Here is a 10515-nt window from a genome sequence, read left to right as displayed (position 1 = left end):
GTGCATGGATTAGTTTAAGGCATGGAGAAGATAAGTGAAGAATAGTTTCTCCAATTATTGTTACTTGATTTCCAATTAAATGGATGTTCATATGTTATGGCAAGGTTTACCATATTATGATCTGTTTTAAGATCAAGCAATTGATCATTGAGTAAGGTGTTGTTGTGTTGATTATTAGTTCCATTTGATCTAACCCCTTAGATCAAATCCTCTCTTCCTAAAACAAGGTTTTAACAAAGTCACATTGAGGTTTGTAGCGCTTGACTTGATGAGCTACTTCAATTCCACCAAGGTCAAGTGAAACTTCAGTTACTGTGACTGTTTTACTTTAAAGCGCGAAAATTCCCCAGATTTTCTATGCATGAATGCAATGCACACATCTGTTTCCTCTATTTTTGTAACCCCAATTCCTGGGATATTACATTGTCAGGAAACGAGGTTGAACAAGGTATAGAGTGATACCGATGATCAAACCTCGGACAAGTAAAATATCGCGTGACAAAGGGAATTGGTATCGTATGTGAATGGTTCATTCGATCACTAAAGTCATCGTTGAATATGTGGGAGCCATTATGGATCTCCAGATCCCGCTATTGGTTATTGGACGGAGAGAGTTCTCACTCATGTCCACATAGTTCACGAACCGTAGGGTGACACACTTAAGGTTTGATATTGTTATAGTAGAACTTGGATATGGAATGGAGTTCGAAGTATTGTTCGAAGTCTCGGATGGGATCCCGGACATCACGAGGAGTTCCGGAATTGTCCGGAGAATAAGATTCATATATAGGAAGTCATTTTATAAGTTTGAAAATGATCCAGTGATTTTACGGAAGGTTCTAGAAGGTTCTAGAAAAGTCCGGAAGGAATCACTAAGGAAGGAGGAGTCCCGGAGGGACTCCACCTCCCCATGGACGGCCAACCCTAGTGGGGAGTCCAAGGTGGACTCCACCTAAGGGGGCCGGCCACCCCCCCCACATGGAAGGGGGGAATCCCACTTGAGGTGGGAGTCCCACCTTGGGTAGGTTTCCCTACTACATGGAAGGTTCTTGTGTTGGGGTCTTATTCGAAGACTTGTAGTCCAACACTTGGGGATCCACCTATATAATGAGGGGCATAGGGGAGGGGGCCGGCCACCACAAAGCCCTAGCTTGGCCGCACCCCCTAAGTGGTCGGCCACCCCTCTCCCAAACCCTAGCCGTCCCAGTTCTCCTCCACCTCTCCCGCACGCTTAGCGAAGCTCCGCCGGAGATATCCACCGCCACCGCCACCACGCCGTCGTGCTGCCAGATTCAAGGAGGAGCTACTACTTCTGCTGCCCGCTGGAACGGGGAGAAGGACGTCATCTTCATCAACACCGAACGTGTGACCGAGTACGGAGGTGCTGCCCGATCGTGGCACCGTGATCAAGATCTTCTACGCGCTTTTGCAAGCGGCAAGTGATCGTCTACCGCAGCAATAAGAGCCTACTCTTATAGGCTTTGGAAATCTTCAAGGGTGAGTCTCGATCATCCCCTCGTTGCTCCCGTCTTCTAGATTGCATCTTGGCTTGGATTGCGTTCTCGCGGTAGGAATTTTTTTGTTTTCTATGCAACGAATCCCTACAGTGGTATCAGAGCCGTGTCTATGCATAGATGGTTGCACGAGTAGAACACAATGGTTTGTGGGCGTTGATGCTTTTGTTGTCTTTAGTTTGAGTACTTTGCATCTTTGTGGCATAGTGGGATGAAGCGGCTCGGACTAACTTTACATGACCGCGTTCATGAGACTTGTTCCTCGTTCGACATGCAACTTGTATTGCATAAGAGGCTTTGCGGGTGTCTGTCTCTCCTACTATAGTGAAGATTCAATTTACTCTTCTATTGACAACATTAGTATCACCGTTGTGGTTCATGTTCGTATGTAGATTAGATCTCTCTCGAAAACCCTAAACCACGTAAAATATGCAAACCAAATTAGAGACGTCTAACTTGTTTTTGCAGGGTTTGGTGATGTGATATGGCCATAATGTGATGATGAATATGTATGAGATGATCATTATTGTATTGTGGCAACCGGCAGGAGCCTTATGGTTGTCTTTAAATTTCATGTTGAGTAGTATTTCAAAGTAGTTGTAATAGTTGCTACATGGAGGACAATCATGAAGACGGCGCCATGGACCTTGACGCTACACCGACGATGATGGAGATCATGCCCGTTGATGATGGAGATCATGTCCGTGCTTTGGAGATGAAGATCAAAGGCGCAAAGACAAAAGGGCCATATCATATCACATATGAACTGCATGTGATGTTAATCCTTTTATGCATCTTATTTTGCTTAGATCGCGACGGTAGCATTATAAGATGATCCCTCTCACTAAAATATCAAGATAATAAAGTGTTCATCCTTAGTAGCACCGTTGCCAAGACTTGTCGTTTCGAAGCATCTCGTGATGATCGGGTGTGATAGAATCAACAAGTGCATACAACGGGTGCAAGCCAGTTTTGCACATGCGGATACTGAGGTGGCCTTGACGAGCCTAGCATGTACAGACATGGTCTCGGAACACGTGATACCGAAAGGTAGAGCATGAATCATATGATTGATATGATGAACACTTTGAGTGTTCGCCATTGAAATTACATCTTGTCTCGTGATGATCGGACTTAGGTGTGATGGATTTGGTTCGTGTGATCACTAAGACAATTGGAGGGATATTGTTTTGAGTGGGAGTTCACCTAGATTTTTAATTATGTTGAATTAAAATTTGAACTCAATTTGTCATAAACTTAGTCTAAACTATTGCAAACATATGTTGTAGATATGGCGTCCCCAATCAATTTTAACCAGTTCCTAGAGAAAGAAAAGCTTAAGAGCAACGGTAGCAACTTCACCGACTGGTTCCGTCATGTGAGGATATTCCTCGCTGGCTGAAATCTGCAATATGTGCTTGATGCACCGCTAGGTGACCCTCATGCAGAAACTGAAACCGATGAAGTAAAGAATGTTTACGCTACTCGGAAAACTCGGTACTCTCAAGTTTAGTGTGCCATCCTGTGCAGTCTGGAAGCCGATCTTCAAAAACGTTTTGAGCACCACGATCCTCATGAGTTGGTCGATGAGCTGAAAGCTATATTTGAAACTCATGCGGCCGTGGAATGCTATGAAGCATCGAAACACTTCTTCAGCTGCATGATGGAAGAAGGTAGCTCCGTTAGTGAGCACATGCTCGCCATGACCGGGCATGCGAAGAAACTCAGTGACTTGGGAATAGTGATTCCTAACAGACTGGGGATTAATCGTGTCCTTCAATCACTGCCACCAAGTTACAAGAACTTTGTGATGAACTACAATATGCATAACATGAACAAAGAGTTACCTGAACTCTTCGCCATGTTAAAGTCTGCTGAGATTGAGATCAAGAAAGAGCACCAAGTGTTGATGGTCAACAAGACCACCAGTTTCAAGAAACAGGGCAAGTCTAAGGGAAAATTCAAGAAGGGTGGCAAGAAAGCTGCCACGCCTCCTATGAAACCTAAGAACGGCCCTAAGCCTAATGCTGAGTGCTATTACTGCAAGGAGAAGGGACACTGGAAGCGTAATTGCTCCAAGTATCTGGCTGATCTGAAGAGCGGACTTGTCAAGAAGAAGAAAGAAGGTATATCTGATATACATGTTATAGATGTTTATCTCACTGGTTCTCGTACTAGTACCTGGGTATTTGATACTGGTTCGATCGCTCATATTTGTAACTCGAAACAGGAACTAAAGAATAAACGAAGACTACTAAAGGATGAAGTGACGATGCACGTTGGAAACGGATCCAAAGTCGATGTGATCGCTGTCGGCACACTTCCTCTACATCTACCTCCGGGATTAGTTTTAAGCCTAAATAATTGTTATTTTGTACCCGCGTTAAGGATGAACATTATATCTGGATCTGGTTTAATGCAAGATGGTTATTCATTCAAGTCTGAGAATAATGGTTGTTCTATTTTTATGAATAATATCTTTTGTGGTCGAGCACTTGAAAAGAATGGCTTATTCATGTTAGATCTCGATAGTAGTGATACACATATACATAACATTGATGCTAAGCGAATTAAATTGAATGATAATTCTACTTATATGTGGCACTGTCGTCTTGGTCATATTGGAGTGAAACGCTTGAAGAAACTCCATAGTGATGGATTACTTGAATCACTTGACTTTGAGTCACTTGATAGATGCGAAGCATGTCTGATGGGAAAAATGACCAAGACTCCATTCTCTGGTATGATGAAGCGAGCTACTGACTTATTGGAAATCATACATACCTATGTGTGCGGACCAATGAGTGTAGCATCGCGCGGTGGTTATCGTTATGTTCTAACCTTCACAGATGATCTGAGTAGATATGGCCTATGGGTATATCTATTTCATGAAACATAAATCCGAAACTTTCGAGAAGTTTAAGGAATTCCAAAGTGAAGTAGAAAATCAACGTAACAAGAAGATTAAATTTCTACGATCTGATCGTGGAGGTGAATATCTGAGTTATGAGTTTGGCATGCATTTAAAGAAATGCGGAATACTTTCACAATTGACACCGCCGGGAACACCACAACGAAACGGTGTGTCCGAACGTCGTAGTCGAACTCTCTTAGATATGGTTCGTTCTATGATGTCTCTTACTGATTTGCCGTTATCATTTTGGAGTTATGCATTAGAGACATCCGCATTCACTTTAAATAGAGCACCATCAAAATCCGTTGAAACGACACCGTATGAATTATGGTTTAATAAGAAACCTAAGTTGTCGTTCCTTAAAGTTTGGGCTTGCGAAGCCTATGTAAAGAAGTTACAACCGGACAAGCTAGAACCCAAAGCGGAGAAATGCGTCTTCATAGGATACCCTAAGGAAACTATAGGGTACACTTTCTATCACAGATCCGAAGGCAAAAGTCTTTGTTGCTAAGAACGGAACCTTTCTTGAGAAAGAATTTCTCACTAAAGAAGTGACTGGAAGAAAAGTAGAACTCGATGAGATTGATGAATCTTTACTCGTTGATCAGAGTAGCGCAGTACCGGAAGTTGTTCCTGTACCGCCTGCACCAGCAACAGAGGAAGCTAATGATAATGATCATGAAACTTTGAACGAGGAAACTACTGAACCTCGCAGATCGACAAGGGAACGTGCCACTCCTGATTGGTATGATCCTTGTCTAAATGTCATGATTGTGGACAACAATGATGAAGACCCTGCGACGTATGAAGAAGCGATGATGAGCCCAGATTCCAACAAATGGCAAGAAGCCATGAAATCCGAAATGGGATCCATGTATGATAACAAAGTATGGACTTTGGTAGACTTACCTGATAGCCGCAAGGCTGTCGAGAATAAATGGATCTTCAAGAGAAAAACAGATGCTGATGGTAATATTACTGTCTATAAAGCTCGACTTGTCGCAAAGGGTTTCCGACAAATTCAAGGAGTTGACTACGATGAGACTTTCTCACCTGTAGCGAAGCTAAAATCTGTGAGGATTTTGTTAGCAATAGCTGCATTTTTCGATTATGAGATTTGGCAGATGGATGTCAAAACGGCGTTCCTTAATGGAGACATTGAGGAAGAGTTGTATATGGTACAACCCAAAGGTTTTGTTGATCCTAAAAATGCTGACAAAGTATGCAAACTTCAGCGTTCAATCTATGGACTGAAGCAAGCATCGAGAAGTTGGAACCGACGCTTTGATAAGGTGATCAAAGACTTTGGGTTTATACAGTGTCATGGAGAGGCCTGTATTTAAAAGAAAGTGAGTGGGAGCTCTGTAGCGTTCCTGATATTATATGTGGATGACATATTATTGATTGGGAATAATATAGAACTATTAAGTAGTGTAAAAGGTTATTTGAATAATAGTTTTTCAATGAAAGACCTTGGTGAAGCATCGTATATATTAGGCATCAAGATTTATAGAGATAGATCAAGACGTCTAATAGGGCTATCACAGAGTACATACCTGGATAAGATTCTAAAGAAGTTTAGAATGGACGAAAGTAAGAAAGGATTCTTACCTATGTTACCAGGCAAGGTCTTGAGTAAGACTCAAGGACCGGCTACGGCAGAAGAAACAGAAAGGATGAGTCAAATCCCCTATGCCTCGGCAGTAGGCTCTATTATGTATGCCATGCTATGTACTAGACCGGATATAGCATATGTTGTTAATTTGACTAGCAGATATCAAAGTGATCCAGGGATGGAACACTGGACAGCGGTCAAGAATATCCTGAAGTACTTGAAAAGAACTAAGGATATGTTTCTTTGTAATGGAGGTGACCAAGAGCTCGTTGTAACCAGTTACACCGATGCAAGTTGGAACACTGATCCTGATGACTCTAAGTCACAGTCTGGGTACGTGTTTATATTGAATGGTGCTGCAGTAAGCTGGGCAAGCTCGAAGCAGTGTACGGGGGCGAAGTCTTCAACAGAATCAGAGTACATAGCGGCTTCAGAGGCTACATCAGAAGCGGTATGGATGAAGAGGTTCATTGTAGAGCTCGGTGTGGTTCCTAGTGCATTGGACCCACTAGTCATCTACTGTGACAACATGGGTGCCATCGCCAATGCACAAGAACCAAGGTCACACAAGAGGCTGAAGCATATCAAGCTGCGTTACCACTCGATTCGCGAGTACATCGAAGATGGAGAAGTAAAGATTTGCAAAGTACACATTGATTTGAATGTAGCAGATCCGTTGACTAAAGCTCTCCCTAGGGCAAAGCATGACCAACACCAGAATGACATGGGTGTTAGGTACCTTACAATGTAATCTAGATTATTGACTCTAGTGCAAGTGGGAGACTGTTGGAGATATGCCCAAGAGGCAATAATAAAATTGGTTATTATATATCTTTATATTTATGATAAATGTTTATATACCATGCTATAATTGTATTAACCGAAACATTGATACATGTGTGATATGTAAACAACAAAGAGTCCCTAGTATGCCTCTTAACTAGCTTGTTGATTAATAGATGATTAGTTTCATAATCATGAACATTGGATGTTATTAATAACAAGGTTATATCATTATATGAATGATGTAATGGACACACCCAATTAAGCGTAGCATAAGATCACGTCATTAAGTTATTTGCTATAAGCTTTCGATACATAGTTACCTAGTCCTTATGACCATGAGATCATGTAAATCACTTATACCGGAAAGGTACTTTGATTACATCAAACGCCACTGCGTAAATGGGTGGTTATAAAGGTGGGATTAAGTATCCAGAAAGTATGAGTTGAGGCATATGGATCAACAGTGGGATTTGTCCATCCCGATGACGGATAGATATACTCTGGGCCCTCTCGGTGGAATGTCGTCTAATGTCTTGCAAGCATATGAATAAGTTCATAAGAGACCACATACCACGGTACGGGTAAAGAGTACTTGTCAGGAAACGAGGTTGAACAAGGTATAGAGTGATACCGATGATCAAACCTCGGACAAGTAAAATATCGCGTGACAAAGGGAATTGGTATCGTATGTGAATGGTTCATTCGATCACTAAAGTCATCGTTGAATATGTGGGAGCCATTATGGATCTCCAGATCCCGCTATTGGTTATTGGACGGAGAGAGTTCTCACTCATGTCCACATAGTTCACGAACCGTAGGGTGACACACTTAAGGTTTGATGTTGTAACACTACAAGAGACACCCCCCAACAGCAACGCAGACATGCGTATCTAAATGTTCATATGAGCGTTGCTAGCGACTCTACCAACGAATAAAAATGCGTTGCATTTTTGGGTGTTGCAAGGCTACAATGCAACGAATATAGATGCGTTGGTAACCCATGGGATAATCGTTGCAAAATCGCTACAGATTTAGAGCAACAAGTGTATGCGTTGGTAGGTATATCCTATACGAATTGAAAATTCTATTTAACTATGGTAGATTTTTCTTATAGAAAGACGGTAGTCCGTACGTGCCAAATCACATCACACAAAACATAGAATATGAATGAATTTAGTGACAAAAATTAAATATTTATTATTGAAATCACCATCCATACATGAAAGTTTTCTGAAAAGGAGAAAGTTTACAATTTTGCAGCACAATTTGATAGTCTACCTAGACCTATATACATCGGTTCTACTAATTTGCCAACAAATTCTGATATCCGATAGAGCAAGTCTTCTGATGTATGGAACCTGCACATAAAAAACTCTATTTTCAGTATCGAAGTGGCAGAAGACAAGACAGTGTGATGGCGTGTAATGAGTTAACTTGCATAAAAATTGCCGCTATACTAACCTTGGTGGCATGCCAAAACTAGTTCAGCATAAGACATGTTTGCGATCCATTGCATTTAAATCAGCTCATCAGACCACACGTCATTATGGCTACCACACAGATGGAAATGAAAAAGGAAATCTATATAAGATCATGAAATAACCAAGATGGGATCTGAACAATCCATAAAATAGATGATCACAATCATTTAATTATCAAGCTAGATCATCCAGCCGACAGCATATCAAAGTTCTTAATTAACTAATCGATGGAATGGTCAATAAAATTATCAGAAAGCTACAATTTTTCCAACATGCATAAGTAGAAGTTCACACCAGGAACTGAGGTTTGCAGGGTCAGCCATTTATACTCTAAATTCTTTTAAGGCGCAGATACATGTGCAGTTAAAAAACATGAAAAACATAAAATGAAAACTTAGAAACTACTAACATGGACCCATGTCACTTCAAACTCGCATTGGTTCCCATGGTAAGATTCCAAAACTGCAAGCAAGCATATACCACGTGATGCAAAAAAAAAGTGAATCTAAATCTAGTCACAAGCGTGATGGTAGTCTTAGCTTTTAGCAAGTTGAAGTTGTAAAAGTAATATGAGGGAGGAATTACTATAAGTTCTCGTTGGAGTCATTTATGTCAGTATTATTCAGCAGATTTTGTATGTGCCACCGACGAAAACTAGTAGCTGATAAATAAAATATATCAATAATAGCATGGACTAGTTAAAGGAAATACATAAATAGTCTATACTGGAAGGATGCCAAACTATATCCGAAGTCAAATTTAAAATAGGACAATGAACTTCTGCATGAATAATGAAAAAACACATTCAGTGAGATATCATCAATTCCGTTGGTGGTATATACAATGTTAGCAGCAGCCTTGAGAGCTTCTGAATTTGCTCATTTGCTATGTCAGATTCTCTGCCAAGGAAAAGTGATAGTTGGTGCACTATTGGAGGCCATAAAATAGATAATAAACTGTATGTAATTGACCAAAGGCATGAAGATCTAGCACACACCAAAAGAGACACAAATAAGGATACCAATTGAAGGATATTAATATGTGTCAGAGATACGAGAAATGAGTAATAATAATAATAAGTTGTAAAACAGAAAAACGCACATACATTTGATATATCTTCTCGAGTAACCTTGGAACAGATACAAGTACTTCAGCACCCAATTTGCGGTTTTATCTTCTGAAGGTTAAAATCAAAACAACAATTTTAGCAGGGGTCAGGTGAGGAGGCATTAATAATTTAATATGCATTGAGCTGCAGGGCCTGGGTTTAGTTTGTATGCAGAAGAAGCAAACTGAAACTTGCAAGCGATAGGTTAATCTGAAATACCACATGAGAAGGAGCAGTAACAGATGCAAGTGATATGAATCTATAAAAGGGGATGAATCATTACCTGCAGGTCGTCCTGCTGCAGGTTGCTACTACTGATGCAGCTCTATTTTAGGCTTCTTGATACGCCAGATCGTGCCGCCTGCAGCCTCCAGTGACATCGCACGTTCAAGGATACACAGAATTTCTACAAAGATTTGATAACCGCTCAAACCAAGGCAAAATAAGAGACGAATCTAATAGGGGAAAAAGAGAAATCGCATCTAGAGCAAGAAGCTCTACCGTGCCCTTCCGCTTCCGCGCCGCCGTGCTCTGACTCGCCGACGAGGCTTTTCAACAAACATCCGCATCACGTAGTAGCCCAAATACATCTTAGCTGCAAAAGAATTTCTCAGATTTAGGGTATCTCATAATAGGAGGCGAGTAGTGGGATGTATCGCGTGGGCTGCATCACCGGCCGCCACTGGTCGCCGGCAAGGGAGGGCCTGCTCGCCGATGGCTGAGAGGCACCCTAGGGGAGCGGATTGAGGCGGCTAGGTTTGGGGAAGGGAAGGAGTGGGACTGGAATTGGACGAGCGTAGGTTCGTGGCTTGGTGGGGTTAAGCAAGCAATCGTTGAGTCGTGAACTAGTGATTAGTGGGCTGGGCTTGTTTTACAACTGCAAACTGTATAATGTATAACAGATGTAGCCTACAACGCATGCATGCGTATCTACGATAAAATTTTGCAACGAATATCTATAGCGTTGCCGACTATGTATTGCTTTAGAGGGGGTTTTCTTGTAGTGTAATAGTAGAACTTGAATATGGAATGGAGTTCGAAGTATTGTTCGAAGTCTCGGATGGGATCCCGGACATCACGAGGAGTTCCAAAATGGT

General features: G+C 41.5%; 1 long non-coding RNA gene across 1 annotated transcript; it reads right to left on the bottom strand.

The window, feature by feature from the left end:
* Positions 1-8001: 8001 nt before the first annotated feature.
* LOC127322965 (uncharacterized) lies at positions 8002-10255 on the bottom strand. The gene is made up of 5 exons (XR_007865239.2): positions 9920-10255; positions 9702-9824; positions 9416-9487; positions 8291-8379; positions 8002-8187 (listed from the first exon to the last, which is right to left on the bottom strand). It is a non-coding gene; the product is annotated as an uncharacterized lncRNA (long non-coding RNA).
* Positions 10256-10515: the final 260 nt, after the last annotated feature.

The sequence above is a fragment of the Lolium perenne genome, chromosome 1, assembly GCF_019359855.2.
Source record: "Lolium perenne isolate Kyuss_39 chromosome 1, Kyuss_2.0, whole genome shotgun sequence".
NCBI lineage: Eukaryota > Viridiplantae > Streptophyta > Magnoliopsida > Poales > Poaceae > Lolium > Lolium perenne.
This window is presented reverse-complemented; position numbering and strand designations above follow the sequence as displayed.